Source organism: Gallus gallus, chromosome 1 (genome assembly GCF_016699485.2).
Source record: "Gallus gallus isolate bGalGal1 chromosome 1, bGalGal1.mat.broiler.GRCg7b, whole genome shotgun sequence".
Classification (NCBI taxonomy): domain Eukaryota; kingdom Metazoa; phylum Chordata; class Aves; order Galliformes; family Phasianidae; genus Gallus; species Gallus gallus.
Window position 1 is genome coordinate 80,999,908 of NC_052532.1, and position 20,670 is coordinate 81,020,577.

The window sequence follows — 20,670 nt, forward strand, 5'->3', positions numbered from 1 at the left end:
AGTGCCTGAGATTCAATGAACTTTGCACATGGGTTGGAACACTGGAATCTCAGGCGAGAAGAATGATCTAATCATACATATTGTGATATGAGAGTCAGTTCAGTACTCCCTAGGGCTGTGCTGAATAATAGTCTCAAATACCTGTAGAACATACACTCAACTGGGCACTCTCCCATTCCCGGTGGGAATTACATATTAGGGGGAGAGCTGGAAGCAAAGAGGGTTGAAACAAGAAATGTTCTCTGCAACAAGAGATTTCATGTCATGGGATTTTTTTTTATTATTATTTTTCCTTGAAATGGTTGAATATATCTTGGATAAACTACCAAGTTTGTTAAAATGTTAAAATTGTGTTCGGGATTCAAATTGGTTTTCAGAGTGGTTCTCAAAACCATCTTTGTATTGATCCTCATTACTCCTGTAGTCACTCCTGGAAGTCCTCTTCCTTGTTCTGGTTTCTGCTGTTCCTGATCTTTCTCTTTTTAACCCCAGAAAAATTAACCAACCAGTCCATCTGAAAGGCACACATTTCCTTCTTCTCTTTCATTCTCCCTCTGTCCTTTCAGCCTGGCAAAGACGATGAGATTCTTATGCTGTCAAAACCTGATAAAACCAAGCAGAAAAAATACTCTTTGCAGTGCATTCCTGTGTCACCAATTGCCTTTCCCCTCAGAAGAGGCATCTCTGACTGCTTCTTTGACCATATGGTGACACCATCTCTGTCTTTGTCATTTCATAACATTCAGAAATGTTCACTCCCAGCCCCCAAGGTCTCTCCTGTGCTGTCCCAGATGTTATGCAAAATACAGCAGGCATTTATCACCCCAGGCATATTTAGATGATTTATAAGGCAGTACCACCTGCCCTTCAGTCTCCCAGAAACATGTGCTGCTGACATTCGACAAGGTAACGCTTGTTCCTCCAGCTTAAAGACCTGGTGACAGGCTTTGCAAACCAGGTGGGCTGGCTTTCCTGCACTTGATGAAAAAATAGTATAGAAGGGAAGGAAGGAAACAAGTAGTTTGGCAAAGGCTGTTGCATCAGACCAGCTCCTGTTCCTAATATTCCTGAAAGTATGGGTTGTGTTTTCCTGACTCTGTCACATAGACGTGCAGATCATACACTCTTTCCTGGCTGGGCTGTGCCAGATGAAGAGTGTACTGACTCCAGCTTTTGGCACAGGGTCTTTGCCTGAGGCAAGATGCTTTCCACACCTGCCTCCTGAGGGTTTTTCTCTTGGCACCCTGCAACTTGTTTTAGCTATCTGAATGAGGTTAGCAATGACCTGTTATTAAAGCTGAGCTTGAAATGAGGAAGGGGGTGTTCACAAGAGCATCTTGGCAGATCTAACCAAGCAATAATGTCTTCTTGGCTGCCACTGGAAGACAACATGGCACTAAGCCTTGATATCTGTGATTATGGATATGCCACTGAACCCACACAAAGAGAGCCACACGACCTCAGATTATTACACAGAAATCCAATAATGTTTTTGCCTGATATGCGATGGATAGGAGATAAAGATAGGGAGAAATTAGGCTGCTTCTATATAGTATGGGAACATCTTTTGTGCAAAGCTATCTGCGGACTCTTTGTACGGTCAGCTTCAGTGGGAGCTCTGAAGAGAAATTTTCACTGGCCTCCTGAATAGACTGGGTTGGTCATCTCTACCTTGTACAGCTGTCTTAGCCCCATAGTAGCAATTATTTCAGGTCAATGTTCTCCCAAGAAAAGCTGATCCCAGTAAGTGTCTAGAAGAAGTTGGTTGTAAGTACTGCTCTTCATTCCCACTGCCTAATTAAACCCTAAATTGGAATCTTTCCCCTTCTTGGTTTCTAATACTTGTGTGCATTCACAGTCATATTTTGCCTCTCCTGATCACAGCACCTATTCTCAAGCCTCATATGTCTCGTGTAATCTGACATGGGTCCCACTGTGTGTTAAAACAAAGAGCACGGAGCAGAGTGAAGCAGAATCCTGCATCATTCAGTTAAAATGCCTGAAGGTTAACAGGAGTGAGCACGAAGCTGCCAGTACACAGAGCAGCCAGTCTCACCAAGTAGCGTGTGTGCACTTCAGAGGAGACCAGAGGTTGTAGTTACAACGCCTGTCAATAGGTGCAGAAAGTACTTTGGGTTTGGGAAGTTGGCCAAAGAAACAGACCCCAAACTATAGATGTAAAGCGTGAGGTACTCTGAGAGCTGGAGATGCACAAGGACAGCCCTGCACTAAACTGGCCTCAGCAGTGCTTTTCATCTCTGTTCTCTACCTCCTCCATACTGATACTTGATTTCAGAGTTTAGACAAGCACGCTTCGTCCAACCGTCCGCATTCTTACTGAGCAAATTAATGATTGCTCAAAAAATGCACCTTCTTCCACTGCCTGAGGTAGGTGAGACTAGTGCACCTGGTTCCCATGAGCACAAAGCCCAGGCCATTTGTTTTTGATGCATTCAGTAGCAGAAGGTGACTTGCAAGGTACTGGAGCCAGCTAAACCTGTGCTCACTGAGCCTCTTTTGTACGCTGACAGGCCGACATGCCCTCTTCTCACAACGGCTATGTTTTTCCTTGCTTACAGATAGCATCACCCTGAGCCCTGTGGTCAGGACACTTTTACAACATCTGCAATATTTCTTTACTGATAAGAAATGCTAGATTTTGGCCCCGCAGCTTTCTGACAAAAGGAACAATGGCTCTTCCTCTAGTGCAAAGAGCTGGAGGCGTTGTGTATTATCACGGTGGCTTTGTGTTTCTGGAGGCAGGTGTTTGGTTAGATACAGATTCGCCAGGTATCCCTTAGCTGTCACCAGAATTTATAAAACAAAAACCCATCTGACCCCTAGCGACAAGGTACGGAGACAGGTAAACCTCCATTAGTCTGCAGAAACCAAGTAAATAGGGCTAGAAATAACTCCAGAGCCCACTGCAATACTGGCAAATGATCGTCTCCCAGACAGCTCTGCATGAGTGAAGCAACAGGCTTTCCACTGGGAGACAGGTCAGCGTCTCCATTATCGAGTGTGCCCATCAGAGGCTGCATCTCCACCCTTTTAATTTCACTCTATTCTTCATAGTTGTAAGACCTCTATGCCTCTCAGGACGATTATTCTTCCATCCAATACTTGTAGCGGGTTAAGTGTGCTCCTCTGGGCATAGCTAGGCAGCTATACATATTTAGCTCACTTTTCCTCCCCGGGAATAAATTTCCCCAGCCCTTTAATCATGTTTACCGCTCTTCTCTGAATCTTTACAGTGCTGGTGCTTTGCACTGAGCCTCATTCATCTTTGGGCTTTTTTGATGAGCTATGAAACTCATATTTGCCTGGTTTTTTTTCCTCCTTCTTCCAAAAGAGAGGCAACCCAGTGGAGTAGCTTGCACTCTGCATTAATAGCCTCCCATGACTATGGCTTTCTACCTCTCCAAACCACTAGGTGATCTTGGTGGTCAGTCACTTGCTGCAGTGCTTATAGTCACAGTAAACTGAGACAGCAATGGCTTCATATCCTATGAAATGCTTGGAAATCTGCGTGTATGTGCAAACATAATAGAGGCACTCAGCACTACTGCCATTGCTGCTGCCTGGAGAAGGGTCTGGCACTGAGATGGAAGCCAGCTCCTCTGGGACCCAGCCTCCTCACACATATTCAGGCACAGCTGCCTCTTTGTTTGCTGACATCCATTTCTGCTGTGCCACCTTCATCCCTGAGCCGGGTAGAAGTCTCAGAGGAAAAGAGGACAGCTGGATCTTGAACTGGGGGGCAATTACATTGCTAAACAAGTTCACCTCCCTCTGATACTTCGTTGTCAACAAGGGACCAGGACATAAACTCTCAATAAATGAAGCCATCTGTATGAGAATTGCTAAGTCATGGCCTGAGCCAATGATTGACCACCTGGTGAAGGGACACAGCCAGCCCTGGGAGCACAGGTGAAAGCAATTCACCAGAAGGGTGGAACCAGGTTCCCTAATAGAGGTAAGGAATAGAAAAGTTTGTAAGGAATAGTTTAGCCATGACACTCACCAACAACATTTATGTACTGCTACAGCTTTTAGCCATGCAGATGGAGGAGGAATAAAAGCAAGGAGGGATCTAGTCTCAGCCCCAACCATTCTCCCACTGGCTAGGTCATATCTTCAGGTAGCTTTTGGATGAAATTGCAGTTAAGTAGCATAGCGAAGTGGATTACTTCTGCCTAGACATGAATGAAAGAGATGGGTGTGAGGAAAGGGATCCAGTAAAAGATGAGGAAGCCAAAGGTGAGACATTCAGAACGAGCACTGGAGAGGGTCTGTTACTTCAGCCATGTTTCCTGTGTTTCTACTGCCATGTGAGGAAATGAACACTGTTGGGAAAGTTATTCAGTGCATTGGTTATCTACTGTGAACTTCTTGTGAAGGGAGCTTTCCCTCAGTACCTCTCACTTGCAGTGGATCCAGAATTACTGACTTGAATTATGAGGTCATAATATGTTCATAGGTGGAGCCTAAGCACAAGGGATGGGCAAGGAGCACAGCACGTTAGCATGGATGGCAGCCCAAACGTGCCAGTCATGCAAGCTATCTGATCTCATCTGAAAGAAGGGAGACAGATGTCTGGCAACAGGCTTTATCTGAAGAGGTGAGGAGATGCTTACAAAGGGGTACTTTTTAGAAAATAGATCCTAAATATTTACTTCTATTTAGCACAGGCCATGTCTCTTGGCCAGCAAGTGCAGAAGCTGCTTAGCTAGAGATATGAATGACTTGGGGAAAAATCATCACTTGTTTTCCCTTTTAAGCAAAGATGCTTTCTCTTAATGATAACCAAAGCAGGAGGCAGCATCTCTTGGCAAACAAAGTGACATTAAAAGCATTTGCTGGAAATGCTTTCTACTTTGTTCCTGAAAAACGTTCAGGGTATATTGATAAAATAGCAGAGGCTCAGCTATGGTAATTTGAAGTTTGGGAAGGGGAAGAACAGAGGGATGGTGAAGACCCTCTTGTGAGATCTAGGAGTTTCATCCTCTGGGAAGCTTCTTATATTAAACCTACTAATCATTTGATGCCATCTGGCATCATCCAAAGGCAGAAACTGTGCTCTTCCAAATCATGTTTAGAAGATACGTGGATACCTCATTTCTAACAGGGAAATGATTCACCAGCACTGGATAAAAAAAAACACTGGGGAAATCATCCCTAGCATACAGATGATTCTGGGAGTAGAGACTGGCAATGTGCCTTTGAACACATCATTTCCCTGCACTCATTGGATAAATGCAGCAGCAGAAAGGGCTGCACCCACAGGCTGTTCCCATTCCTAACTGGAAGAGAGCCATGCAGAGGAGCACAAAGCTTTGCACCCTGCATGCCTTTTGGGAACAGGGCTCCTCTGCAGTCAACCCAGGGGACTGTTTTGGGGGCTGTGTGTGGCAGCAAGGTATTATGCTGGGTATATACAGACTTATGTGGGCCCACATAGGGTGGGGAGCATGCTTCCACTGTGCCTGGGGTTAGACTTGCAGTGTGGATGCAAGGCAAGGCTCAACTCAGGGCTGGTCTCTACAGCACCTGCAGTTGAGGGTGCAGACAGTGCCAGGGTACACCTTGCAAGGCAGCAGAGACTCAATAGGAGCATGTCTGAGACAAACTGAATTCCTATAAGAGGATCTGTCTGTTATCCCACTCACCTCTCCTCAAAGCATGGTAGACCTTAAGATACAAGCCCCAAACCCTGTTGAAACAAAAAGTGTGTATGGTTTTATCCATGGCAAGTGAAGAATAAACTAGGAATATAAATGAAATAAAAATGAAGTGAATCCTGGTGTTTCACATACTCCTTGGAAAGCTCTTAGCTACAACGATACACAGGGTTTTGGGAGAACTGGAATAAAGTAGTAATGGTAACTAAGCTTCCCTAACATCTAACAGTTACCCTAACTTGCTTCAACCCATTAAGTCTTACAGGAATGTTATAATATCACACCAACTTGCTTGATCTACCAATATCTTACAGTGCTCAGCACCAGAAGGTTTGCTGTCTGCTGCTGAGGTTTATACACAGATGGATCTCCATGCTCGTTGCAGAGTCGTGTCACCTGTGTGGCTTAATTAACTCAACCAGCCTCAGGTGGACACACTCTCTGCCATTGGTCCAGAAGCTGCTTTTAGGCTCCAGTGTGTGTATTTAATACTGTTTTGAGTAGGTGGTCCTGACTTGGTGAAGAGTTTCCTTGTGTGAACTTTGGATCTGTCTCAGCTCACTGGATCGTGAGCAGAGTCTGTTCTTGTTTCCAACCTTGTTTATGTTTCTCGATGCTATGGGGCTGTGTTATGGCTTCAGAGGACAGTGTGTGTGCTTCAGCACCGTAGCTCATCTTCTCTTGTGGAGTATCCGTGCTCTTGCTTTGGCTGCTGCAGGTAAGCAAACTTATCTTGATGAGAAAACCAAAAGAGCAGTGTTTTGTTGGCTTTTTCACCTGCTGACCCCAAAAGCTATCTGTGCAGTCTGACTTCAGTTATGGAAATCAAGGGATTTGGAGTAAGTGATTGCTAACAGGAAATGGCAGGAAAAAAAATCTAGCTTTTTTGCACATAGAGAAGAAGTCTGGGCTGCCTATTTTACTCATTTGTTTTTGCAGTTTCTGACACCAATATTTCAAAGTCTGCCTTATAAATGAGCATCTAGAATACGTCCTCTTAGGAAAGAAGTTGAAGCAAAGCATATGGGTGAGCATTTAAGTGCATGAAGTAATTTGTTTTAAAGGTGAAAAATGGTGATGTTAGAGGTGGATGCATATGGTATCTAGGAAGGGGGAAGGGTACACCTTACTGTGTTGCCAACCTGTGGAACTCTCTGCTGCCTGATAATCTTAGGGGTCAGGAGCTCAGCAGATCTCAGAAGTGGGGGCATATAGGAACAGCTAGTGAGAGCATTCACAATTACATGAAGCAATCTAAAACTGCATAAGGGATAAAAACTGTTGTGCCTGAGAGTAACAGCCAATTAATGACTGATGGTATTCAGGAGGGAACTTCCTCCATCATCGGCAAGTTGTTAATTGCATAATGGCACGCTCTCCTTGCAGCTTCTTATGCTGCTCACAGCTGGAGTTGGGACCCTGCACTGCATGGCTTGCGGACACGATCTGGTCTAGCAGTTGTTCTCCTTGTTCCTTCATTTTGTGAGGCACCCAGAAGCTACCAGCATGGGATGCGTTCACAATATGGGAAGTGAGGTGGCAGGTGAAATTATTTGCATACTGATGCACTGACACATGCTTGAATTGTACACAAACACAATATATGAAGCTGTGCGCTGAAGGAATGGCACACATTTCTAAACAGAGTCTGTCTTGCTGAGGAATTCTCTCACTCCTGCTGCTTGTTCTCCCACCTCCAGACTTAATGAAATTCAACAGAGTGCTGTAAAATCAGCTTCCAGTTTGAGCTGCAAGTGTTGTGTACTTGCTCTTCCACTGGCTGTCCATGGCTGCTGTAGGTGCAAGGTGATGCTGTAGGAGATGGGACTGGGGCTGAGGCACTGAAAGTAGATAGTGCTCAGGGCTGTGTGAGGCTGTACAAGCCTCATGGTGGTTAACAGAAGCACGAACTCAAGGAGCAGCTGTGTCAGAGCCAAGGCAAGAAAATTTGATTAGGCTGTGGGACTTTTGAGGCCTTTATTAAAGACCAAGGGAAATGTAAATGAAAAGAGCAGGAGGAGTTCTCTATGCAGAGATGAAGGAACAAGCTTCCTTGCGTTTTTCTAGGTTAGGAGGGTTGTCAGAAGAATGTGTTTAGGAGCTTTCTAGAAACTTCCTTGAGACAGATGTTTGTTCTAAAATGAGTGCTACTGTAAATTTTTGTTATTTTCTGATACACCAACAGGTGGTCTGTGTAATGCCCCATCTTGTCTCTGTTTGCATTGTAGTCATATTTCCCAGACATGTCTCAAATAGGATATGAAGAAGGAAAGTAGAACTTACCCTGAAAGTGTCACCCCTAATTAATATCCTCCAAGGCAGCTCCCTAATTAGTATGCCGATCTGGTTTCAGTGCAGCTTGTTAATGGGCTCACTCCTCTGAGAATGGTAATTAGGTATGACACTGATGTACTACAGTGTTACAGGAAGCTGCCACGAGGCTAGGTCCTCTGGACAGGTAAATGGCAGAAGCAGCAGTTGCTGTAACAGGAGAGTAGGCCATGCTTGGGCAAATCCATCTGGGGTGAGAGAAGAGTGAAACAAGGAGGAACTCTGACTCGATCTAAGCAAGAAGCATGATGTGATCAGAAATCTGGGTGGCAAATGAAGTGAGCAAAACTCATTACTAGGTTGTCCTAGATTCTCCATGCCTGCATCTACTCGTGCTTCTAATCCCTGTGCTGCATCACCTCTTCCTTACTCTGTTGTTCTCCCTAGCTCTGAGAAATCCTATCAGTTTTGTACTTAGTACTTCCATAGACAACTATAGCTTCCTGTTTCTGCTCTTTTCATGACCAAAAAGGTGTTTGATTATTTGGTAGTCCTGTGACAGTGATAGGAAGGGACAGAATTGTTCTGTAGTAACTAAATCTGGTTTCTAAGGAAACGTTCCTTACCAAAATACTAGAGTCTGTCATCTTTTACTGGGACGTAACCTAAAATGTTAAATATATAAAATTTAAGAACAATCCCGCATGAGTCCTCCAAGGCCTTTCACAGTACTAGACTTAAGAAGAGGAGGCAAACGGGAAAACTTCTTTCCAGCAGATTAGATCAAAAAGGCTGCATCCCAACATGCTGAGCTCAATTATGTGATGTCAGTCTCTTTGAATCAGGGATTCAGCACTGATTTTTAGCAAAACTTGGATTTTGGGGCTCCTCTCTCCAGCTTCGTGGAGTTGTTTGTACATGCAACGTGGCCTCCATCAGTTGTCACCAAGTAGGCTGCCAGACTCATTGCTTGTAGCAGGCTATCATGATCATGCTCTCAGATGTACAGCATTTCATTCTTTAAGTTCTCTGAGCTTATACTCATCCTTATGCTCTATATAATCTTCTATAACCCTCTTTTCTGTGCTGCTCAGGGGAAGAAAGACACTTCAGCAGTCCAAGGGCTCTCTCTGTCTGTACCAGTGCTGTACCAGTTTTGGTATATAGATGAGATTATCAATTCTCCCAAGAAGGTATTGCAGTTTTTCTGCAACACTGGATACCTGAGCATCAAATGGTGGTGATTCATCACGGTAATTAATGACAATTTGGCTATGGAGGAATAGGAATGAGAGAGACCTCCGTCCAGTAAAGACCTGAATTTTTTTCCCAAGCATAGTTTTCCACATAGGCATGAGCTGAAGGCGTCTGTTTTCTCCTGCCGCTAATCAAATATTTCTAAGCAACAAATAAGAGGAGCCTCTTATGGGGAATGGGGAAGTCTTCTAGGTAGAAATAATTCATTGTTATGAGCCTAAGGCTCACTTTGTTTAGCAGATCTTTAGAAAGTAGTCAATGAAAGGTCTGAGCCCAGGAAAGTCAGGAAGTTAAAAGTAGCTGCATAAAGAGCTGAGCTTACCAAAGCTGTTCCCTCTAAAGTGTTGGGTAAGGCATGACTGAGCAAAATGGAGGTGAGTAGGTGAATTTTTTTCTACCCCTGGGGATATTTAGGATTTCTTAGCAATGGAAGTCATTTACTTAAGGGCGCCTGTGGTAGAGGTTTGGTTGCTTTTACATGAATCCTCTTTCCTTCCTGAATGATGCATACTGAAACAGTTTTTCTGCTCTTCCAATAAAAAATAAATAATAATAAAAAAAAGTCAGGACTATTGAGGCAGTGCTTTCCTAGTTTTGCTGAAGGATGCACTGTTAGACTAATTAATAGGTCCCTTTCCACACTGAAGTATTACCAAAGGTTTCCTACCCACCTTCCTAAACAAGGCACTGGAGGAAGGTTTCTGAAATGCTGGGGTGTTCAATTCTGAATGCTGCGCCCTGCTAGATAAACTCATGTTCAGATCCTAAACAACTGGCTTAATTTTAACATCCCAAGCTGTGCTTAGCGAGGTGTCAAGCACAGCCAAAGCAGTAGCTCTATCATTTGAGTACAGCTCTTGTCAATAAGCCTTGGAGCAAAAGAGTGCAGAGCAGTCAGGGCTCCAATCCTTCACTGGCACCTCTGAAACAAATAATATTGTTAAGATAAATGCCTGGCCTAAATGCACGGCATTTGCTTTTCTCTGAAATGGAGTAGCTGCCACAGCACTTTTCAAGCTCAGAGCTTGGTAGTCATGAGGACTTCTAATCTCATTTATGTCTGATCCCCTCCAGTCCAGACTCTGTTCCCTTGTGTGCCCTGGCTGTGTCCTTGAACCCTGTGCCAATCCTAAAGGCTTCTCCCAAGCCTCTTGCATGGATTGCTGGAGGAACTTGAAATGCTTTTTTTTTCCTTTAAGGGGACCTTTTGTCCCCTTAAAGCATTGTCCCAAGACAATTGGGTGGAAGAGACATTTCAATTGCCCTCAGATATTTCTTAACTTTAAATATTTTATAACAAATTAAATGTTAATTGTGTGCTGTCCAGGTGAGAAAATCATTGTAATATTCAATTAACATTTAATATATTAGCCATCAAATATTTAAATTGCTCCTGCCCAATGGATGTATTTCCTTGGCATTTTCCAAAAGGATCTGACTTCCTTCCACAGAACTATAGAGAGTAACTTGAAAAGGAGGTGTGGGTGAGTGGGAGGGAAGATCATGTTTCTGCCCATGTTTCCTTGCTTTTTGATGCTTTCCAGCACAATATAAAAGCTCTGGATACTAGCACGGGGAAAAGCAACAAGCTGATAGTCCCTACAGTATGGCTTTGCCGCTCTGTTATCTTGCCCTGATTACCAGTCATGATGTATTCAGAATATGTTTGAGGATCTCTTAATTATAAAATTACCTCCTTAAGTCACTTCAGTGCCTCTTCATTGTGCTGTGCATCAAAATTGGCCTCTGTTCTCAGAGCCCTACACCTCATGGACCCCGCTTATATTTCCAATTTAGCTCACTTTTGCAGTTTCTCCCCTTGATCCATCCCTGGTGATCGCTTCTTTGAACTTCTTCCTGCACTAGCAGTTCTGTTTTTCTTCCTGTTACCCTCATGTGCTTTTAATACTTTTCTATCCTGTCTGTTCATCGAGTTGCTGTTTTATGCCAAAACTAGCAGACCTTTTCCTTGTTCCCTATGAAGAAACGGAAAATTTCCTTGGTTACAGCAACGAGGAAGATGTGTTTGTGGGGAAGAGATAATAAAAGTCAGTTCTTGTGAAGTTGATATGTAATACAAGTGACATGTCAACTAACAGCAGGATTAGGCTAATTCCATGGAACAGTGTGTATGCATTAGTAAACAAGATGTATATTAACCTCGTGGAAGTGGGTATCTTGAAAAACTGTGGGAACATGCATTGACTTGGAGATCTGACTTGTGCATGGCTGATACGTAAATGATTCTGGTGCCCTGATATTAATGAGCTGAACAGTGTGCTTGGGATGCTGTCAGAGATGTCAGAGTGGGAGGCGAGTGGAAGATCTGTCCCATATGTGACTGTTTCATCTCAGCAAACAATCACATTCATAAATTTTGACCTTCAGCCTCTGGCAACACAATGGCCCTCTTGTGAGGTGTTGAGTGGTGTTAGCGGCTGTGGGGGGTTGGTTTGCAGCAAGTGTGTTGCAGAATCCTCCAAAGGTCTGACCCAGTCTGGATTCTGCAAGCCAGCTTTGTTTCTCAACAAAATTCCAGTTACGGGTATTTCCCACATTCTTTGGAAAAATCTTTATCAGTTCACATTTCTTGCTCTGTTACAAAATTGTGGTGCTTTCGTGTGGTTCATGGGTGGCTTGGCAGAGCTGAAATGGGTACATTGCTACCAGCCGCACTAACCTCAGTAAGTCAAATTAAGTGGATATACTCTGGGGTTCTCATTTCAGGTCTTGTTTCAGTTTTGGGGTCCACACCAAAAGCTGAAAATGGCAGAGTGTACGGTGAGAGATGTGAGGATGGAATGCTTCGCTTCTGTAGAGAAGGCACTGACACTTCTAGTTAGCTTACCAAAGTAAAAGAACTTGATTGTGGAATAAAGCCAATGGGGAAGAATTTATCCGCATTTAGGACAACTCTTTAATCTAGCAGTTGCAGGTGTAAAGAGCTGTGAGAGGTAGAAGCTAGGCAAGCTTGGAGTCAGAAGTAAGGCACAGTAGAGAAATTAGTTGTTGGAAGAGTTTGGCTGAAAGGTGGGGGAGTTCTCCAGTACTTCAGCCCAGTATTGGCAGCCTTCAGTGTGGACTGCATGGTGTGAAACATGTTGTTAACCACAGTCTGTACCGGGTTCTGTGGAAGGCCGGAATTGCCCTGATTGCTCTTAATGTCTTTATCTGAGTAATGTGGGATAAAGTCACGGTTTTGCAGCATGCATCTTCTGCTTCTGCCATGGTACGTTATCTTTAGTGCACTGAGGGATCTGAGGCCGCAGATCTTGGCACTTCTCTGAGGTAATCTGCTCTTGTTCATACTTGCCAGCTTTTCTCATCTTGGTCAGATATGCCAGGTTACTATAGCCAGATGGTGCCCAAAATAGGCTACATTCACATGGCCGTAGCTTCAGGCCTTTGTTCTTGAGTTCTGATGTCCAGCACTAGAAACCTGTGCCCATGGCAGTGTTCCTACTATGGGGCAGAGAAATGTCTGTGCATACCTCGATCCCATCACAACTGTGAGGCTGGCTGTCCTGCCTCACTGCTATGCCTGCCTTTCCTTCCAGGTGAAAATGAGGTGCTGGGGAGGCAGAGGAGAACAGTACAGCCTCTGGTCTCATTCCAAGACCTGGGATTGCAAAATGCTGTAGCTGTAAACATGGCTAAGCTGAGGTTAACTCCTATGGTCTCTCCTACTGTTACCTTCACAATAAATTGCCCACATATCTTTCTGATGGTCTTTTTAAAGTAGAACAGATCAATTATTTAGAAATATAGCTATACAGTATTCTAAAATAACAAGCCCTTAGAAACAGCGCATTGAGTCTGCAGTGATGTTTGCAGAGCACAGAGCTAATTGGTGTGAAACTGTTATTTACAAACAGTTTATCTCCTTGCTTGTAGGTTTCTGGGAGGGAGAGAATAGTGATGGTTGAGGGGATGCTCTTAGCAAAGTGCTGGTTCTCTGAGAAATAAAATGGCAGCAGCATCTTCTCTGGCTTCTGCAGAGATGCTTCTGCTGTGAACTTAACTCTCTTCTATGTCTGTGCAGTACTATGTATTCTATCTCCTTGAGGGCCAGTGTTTTCGTTACACGGTGTGTGAAGAAGCATTAAGGTAGCTTTTAGGAGCTCAAGAGCTTCTTAAAGATTTGGATACATACAACCTTACTGTTTCATGTCTAACTCCCTTCTCTGGTGAGACCTGCTTGGGACTATCTGTTTTCCCCCTTCTAGGGTGAGCAGTGAGCAAAAAAGAAGATTGAAAGCCGCAGTGCTCAGTGCTCTCTTCTCTCCCGCTAGGTAGCAGGGAGGAAGATCTGAGATTTAACTGGTGATCACAGAACTGAGGAGCCTGAAATGCCACTGGGAAGTTTCCTTATTAGGATAAGGTGCATATGTGGAGGACATACTTATGAGAAGCATTGCCTGTCAGTTTTCTCTATCTCCTAACCAATGCTGAAGAAAGAGTTGTTGCTTTGAGGTAGGGGCCCAGGGAACAGAAGGAGCCTAGCTATGAAACAGGTGTGAGGATTGTTATGAATAGCAATGTGCACATACAACTTCTGTACTTGTGTGCTGAAAGCAACGCAGAGCGCTTCCTGATAAATGAGCAGATCTCTGGTACTTCTAGGGGCCACTGCTAGAATTTGGCTTTATTTAGACAATGGTGTTTGGTTGTGGTTTTCTATTCAACTGTTCCTTCAGGCTGTGGAAAGCAAGCTTGGACAGTACTTAGTCTGATCTCTGGGGAAGCTTCCAGTTCCTCTTAGTGTTCCTTGCCTCAAGAATAAGGAGCAAAGAAATATCTAACCAGAACATGCAGTTAAAAATATGATGGCTTATGTAATGAGGAGGAAAAGGCTTTTCTTGCTCTAAGGGGGCCCATCTGTAGCAGGAAGGAGGTGCAGGTCTGGGGCCCCTAGCTGAAGAAAGATGTGGAGTTTTTGGAACAGGTCCAGAGCAGGACCATATGCTCTGAGCTGCAAGGACACTGCCCCATCTTTGCTTTGCGTTTTAGACCATTTCCTCTATGGGAGAAGAATTGTGCCTTTTTGTTCATGTGCAGCGTCTGGCAAACCGAAAGTACCTGGCGTACTGTCAGTACTTAACAAATTAAATAGTAATAATACAAAGATACCTAGAGAGATTAGAGACTTGGTACAGAAACAAATGAAGATTCAGCTTGGTGGAAATGAAAGCTAATGTGCCTGGCAGTGATGGAAGCGTGGAAAAACACAGCCCTCTATGAATATTTGAAGTGTGTAAACACCAAGTGGAGAAGGAATTAGTTAATGTGTGTTAGGCAGAGCTAGCGGTGATAGAAAGAAATCAGAGTGAGAAAACCCTTATGGTGAAGTTCATTGAGCTATTAGGTAGTTTCCAAAAGGAAAGGCGAGAAATTACTTTGTCTGGGATGCAGTAAAAATACTATAACACAGACTGAAATTCTGGGGCCATTCAAGATGGTGAGGAAATTTGCTCTGACACCACTGAAGCCAAGATTCCCTCCCCAGATAAACATAAAAGTGAATTGGCAGAAAAATTGACCTGTGATTGAGTGTTTGCTGTTTTCAAAGCTGTTTTGATAGTTTCCCACCAATGCAATATATATATATAAAGGTGGCTTAGGAGAAAACATCGACATAAAATCCCAAGTATGGTATTGTATATAAACGAGACTAGTGTTTTACAGATTCAAGGCAGTGTGTTATTGTACATAATCACTGCAAGTGAACATCTGCAGAGTATGCAAATAATATATGGAGGCATTTAATACCAGTGCCATATAGATTCTTTGGGGATTGACAGAGAACAGGTTTTTTTCCACTTTTTTTTTAGCTTGCGGATCCCTATAAAATTTCTTGAGGCTGAGGACCCCTTTATGGTGAATTAAATGTATGAGTTTTTCTCTTAGTTGACTTTTTTAAGGGAATTGTGAATGTATTTAATGGGTTTCCCAGAGAGTAGAATCGGTATGAAAGTCTTTTTCCTGGGTTATATTCAGACATGATCATCTTACAAACATGCATCATGGATGCATGCATTGGATGTATTTTGATGTGATTCTTTGTGGGTTTTGAATGTGACTTTTTGTTGTCAGAAAGCCTTGGCTTGTATAAAGAACTCAATATGTACTGACTGCAGACTTATGTACTTGCATTTCTCTACGTATGCTGGCTCCAAGCCTCAGTGTAGCATTTACCTACAGCTGAAGATTTTAATCAAAACAGCAGTTAATCTTGGCTGAAGTTTAGTGATCTCAGCTGCTCATCACCAGAAGTTACCACCTTCTGTTGGCATAGCTACATGTGTAATTATTTCTTGATAAAACTGATAGATGAACTAAATAGTCAGGGAGTGATAGTGCTTCTGTTTGTCAGGAGATTGGCAATGACAAACTGTGGCAATGGATGAGTAGCTGGGTTTGGTAACTTCTTTCTTCCCGTATGCACTCTACTCCTACGTTCAACGTAGGCTTCAAGTTGGAGAATGTTTCTCTGCCTGCTGAATAAATGTCGTCTTTTTTTGGGGCATGTTGCCGCCTTCAATGAATTTCTTCTCAAGTAAGTGAGAGTAATGGGTAACAGATAGGAAGCTGTAATCAAAAGCTCCTGACCTGGAGAGATCAGAGCAGCGTGGTCTGCAGCTACTGAGAGGCATCGTGACAGCTGGCAACAGAAATAGAAATTCTGTCCTGGAGGCATTTTTGACATCTTTAAAATTTTTGTCACCACCTGGGATGAAAAGCCCTGGTTTGTTTACTTAATTTATGAAATTAGATATTTTTAGTTTAATTGCGACATAAATATTTTAAAAAGCATCTGAAATATTTTGTGAAATGTATATTTACACTTGGAGGGTTTTTCGCTAATGTTGAGCGAGTCTCTTTATGCAGTTGATATATTCATGCAGATGCAGTGAAGCTCAGTTCTGTCAGAAAATGGTGATCTGACATAAGACTCAACTGGTTTTAAAGATTTCGTTGGAGGGATATAAAGCTCCTCGCCTGAGACAGGGGACATGGTTACAAAATGAGAGGATTTGACATGCAAATGCCACACTTGACAGCTCAAAATCAGTGTGTTTTGATTTCACTTTAATGCCGCATCTATTGTTTTTTCATGTTGTTCTACTGCCTTGGGAATGATATGAGAACCTTTACGGGGAAAAAGTCCTAAGAAAACATAAGCTGAATAATCAAGTTCTTAAAAAACTGCCTAAGAAACAGAAGGCAATTTTTTACAATGTGTGCAGCGTGAGTTTACTGAGGAGAGTGTTAAGTTCATCTGGAGTCTCTGAGCTTGGGTGCGAGTAAATCCTGGAAGATAGAACACAAGTTATTGAACTTGATGGTGTTTGCTTGCATGTGGTGGTTTAAGGTTACTTTATTATAGATATTTCTGTCTGAAGTCTGAGCATTTGTAAGGTAGGAAGCCTGTGTTAACATAGTGACCCAATCTGATGCTGACAGTAGAGCACTAATAAGCAGGATGTATGTGGCAAACTGCTCTAATGTGGTTCAATGGAGGCATGGAATGGAGGTGAGGTTACCAGGAGAGGTATATATCAGTCTTTTGATATGGAATTGAAATTTTAAGGTTGAAGTTTTCTGTTGAAAGCATGAAACAAGGTGGTGGTGGCCAGGGGAGGAGGAGAGAAAGGGGGTGCCTAGGTTGCTTTGTAGCTGGAATAACTGCAAGAAATTCCTCCATGCAGGGAGTATGGTGGCAACTCAGCTATTAGAACTGTTGGATTTCTTAATCATTACAGCTCAAGATCATAGAATTCCTCGAGTCCTGTCCCGACAATATATTCTCCCCTTTCCAGAGAAAGGTCAGATAGCTTCTTGGCCTTCTCTCCTAGAAATGACCTTCAAACTAAAGCTCTTAAAGACTTCCACTGTTATCTTTCCAATAATTCAAAATTACGTTACTCTCACAAATTAACTGAATCTCTGCCCCTGTCCTTGCCCTCGGCTCCTGATGGATTTTATCATTTAATGAAGTTTGATTCATTTTTCCCCAAGTTTTATCATTTATTATTAATTTTAAACTTTTTTGGGTTCAGAGATCGTGAGGTTGCACAGTAAGGCCATGCTGTATGTATAAATGTGCAAAAAATTTACAAACAAGAGAATGTGCACATCCCTGTGACACTGAGTTGCTGCATTTAAGGAATCGGGAGACACAAATGGCACTACTAAATCACAGCACTGTGGATTATGAAGATGGAGTATTAACTCTTAGTTAGGAATGGAAATTGTTTTCCTTTGAACTAATAATTACTGCTGTTTTGGGTTTAACTACAATGCAAACATGAACTGGACTCAGAACCCCATTAAGTGAAGCATTGTGCAAATTGCACAAAGGGAGAAGGAGAAGACTGCTGATGTGTTTTACTCTTAGGAAGTGCTGATGAATTGCAATCATAGAGACTAATTAAAGCATCTGGATGGATAGATAAAATGGACATAAAACAGATTTAATTGACGGAGAGCAGGGGAAGGTTTGACAGTTAATTAATGTTTTTAATCAGCTGTGGATTTACAGGAGGAAGGGGGAAGGAGGAAGCTGATGGGGCCTCAGCCCTTTCTTTGAGCAGCACCTTAGGTATGGGAGTGCCTGGGGGTCATGTGTAGCTGGAGTGTTCAGATAGATACCTATCCTCTCCTTTTCAGCCTCATCGTGTATACTTTTGGCCTCAAAATGTTGTTTTATGTACAGATTTTGTCTACTTTTCATTTGCTGACCCTTTGTACTTCTGTAAGGGATGTACAGATACCTCTAGAGAACTCCCATGTGAAGATCTTTGCAGTGTGCATCAGACAAATAGATCAAGGCCCTAGAGATCTGCAGACCACAGGTTGAAAACCTGTCATCTCGTATGTGGTGTGCAAGTTCTAAAGATGTGTCCCTTGACTGAGATTTGTTAAGGTGAAAAATATAGTGAATAAAAGCATGTGTGGCCTCTAGGTTTACAAGGAAGTTATTAATACTTGGTACCACTGTGAATGAGGGGCTCTGTCTTTGCAATGATCTTGTCACACATGACAATCTTTCCAGTGTCTGATATGAGCAAAGGGGGAACCATTGCAGCCAGCATTAATACAAGAGCATGTAATCTTATTCAAGAACTCAAACAGGTCTTATCTTATACTAACATATGCATAAGTGAAACAAGCACATGAGAATATTTCCCATTGCTCATATTCAAAAAATAATTTTCAGTTGGAAGAAAAAGTCAGTAGTAATTATGAAGAATAAACACATCAAATAGCAACTGATAGGGCAATTATATGCACGACTTCAAGTTCCAGCCCTGTACTGGTCCTAACTTGCTTCCTTTCATGAGATTCTACATTAACTTTATGCTAGGGGGAATGGAGGTAGAAGGATGAGAATGGAAAACAACTTTCCCAAAGCCATGCTTAAATGCAGGCTGACAGATTATGAGATCCCAACAATGGCAACAGGAACTCACCATGCTATACTGTGCCGAGATGGTGCATCAGATCAATTGAAAGTCACTGTACAGACAGTAAGGGTAAACAGGACCTTAGATGCTTATTGTCTTTCCCACAACAATCTTCTTAATGAAGAGCTATATGTAGGTGGCATTAAAAAAAAAAATCATCTGGACCAATAACCCCGTTAGTCGTGCTGCTGATTTCTGCATCTTTATATAGATTTAATGTTGTGCCTACTTTCAGTGACGCTTCTTTGCATGGTTGGGATTGAATCAGTGATTCCAGTGCCTTGCCTTGTGTAATTGGGCACTGCTCAAAGGTGATATAAAAGATCCTGTATGTTCCCTGGCAGCAACTTAGTGTAACTTACAAGACTGTACAGTCAGGAAATAAATGATGCAGGAGCAAAGGCAGCTCACTGAAAGGTGCAAGACAAAATGAGAGTGGGAGGTTTTTTATCTTAATTCTGCTTGGTAGTTGCTTTTCTATCTACTCAGTTCTATTGGTCTGTAAATTACAACTACTTATCAACCAGAGGTAAAATGCAATATCATTTCAGTCACTTTGAGTTTGACCCAAAGTGTTTATATCCATGGGAAAAAATGAATGATTGCCATTTATTTATTTATTTTTACAAAAATGATAGGCCATTGTGCAAGAGAAATAAGCCTCAGCCGACATTCACAGCTGTTCTTTTGTGTGGGAGGCAAGTGAAGTGAAAGCAGAATGGCATGCATGTTGCTGCTGGACACTATTTTGGAATCTACAGTTAATTTGCTCAAGGGGGAAAAACACAGGGAGAATGCACTGCTTAGCAATAAAATACATCAATACACCCAACATCACCACATCAATGAACAGTGATTAAATTTATAGCTCTGGCTTCACACTTCCCCTGCTTGCAAGCCCCTGAGGTAGCTTCAGACTCCTCTGCTTCCAGTCCAAACTGGTACAGCCTTGGTGCTTCTGTCATCCAAAAAGTAAAATACTGCTTTGTCGCAACACAGCTCTTGCATGTCTAAATGAAATATAGAAACATCCCTAATCTTCTTAGGGAAGGCTCAGTTGGGAAGAGTCTCCAATCACTGTGATAATCTAATTACATCTAATAAAAGGATGAAAGTGGTTACAATGAATAGATACTATAATCAGTGAAGTCATTGTGGCCTCCAGCATGTAGCTGGGTACTCAAAATCAGGTTACTTAAGGAGGGGAAAATTAGTCTAACCTGAGATTTCTCAAGGAGGTGCATGTGTAAACACTGTAGTTAAAAACCATGTGGACTCCAACGGAATTTGCAAGAAAAATGAAGGAGATGATGGTGAATTACCCATAGACTAGGAATGGGATGACAAATCTGCTCTATGAAGGGAGAGCTCTAGGACTTCCAGTGTAAGAAATCCTGCTGAGGGGGCAGGAAACCAGCATGGCTGAGCAAGGACCTGCTGGTTGGACTGAGGGAAGAGGAGGGAAATGTACAGGCAGTGGAAGTAGGGATGCGTGACCTGGAAAGAATACAGAAATGCTAGCTGGATGTGCAGGGATGGGATCAGGAAAGCCAATGCACAGAACTTGTTGAGGAATGTGAAAAGATGAGATTCTACAGGTACATTGATCAGAACAGACATGCCAAGGAGAGTGTAAACCCTCTGATAAATGAGAAGAACTGGCTTCAACAGACAGGGAGAAGGCAACAACTCATCAAGTTCTTTGCCTCGGTCTTCACTGCTAGTCAGGTTTTCCACATCTCTCATGTCCCTGAATGTGAATGATGATCTTTAGGTGAGGACTGGGGGATCAAAATCCCTCCCAGTGTAAGAGCAGAGCAAGTCCAAGACTGCCTCATGAAACTGAACGTGAGCTGACTGGCGTAGTTTCCAAGCCAATCTCCATCTTACTTGAAAAGTCATGGCTGTCAGGCAAAGTGCCTGGTGACTGGAAAAAGGGAAAACACTCCTATTTTTAAGAATGGGAGGAAGGAAGACTTGGGAAACTAGAGGCT

At 42.8% G+C, this 20,670-nt stretch overlaps 1 long non-coding RNA gene across 1 annotated transcript in view; it reads left to right on the top strand.

Moving 5' to 3' along the window:
* The first annotated feature begins 4,513 nt into the window (after positions 1–4,513).
* The window catches only part of LOC107054644, a 223,110-nt gene continuing 206,953 nt past the window's right edge, over positions 4,514–20,670 (top strand). The window contains exon 1 of the long non-coding RNA XR_005839141.2: positions 4,514–4,621. This is a non-coding gene — a long non-coding RNA (uncharacterized LOC107054644). The remainder of the gene's footprint in view (positions 4,622–20,670) is intronic.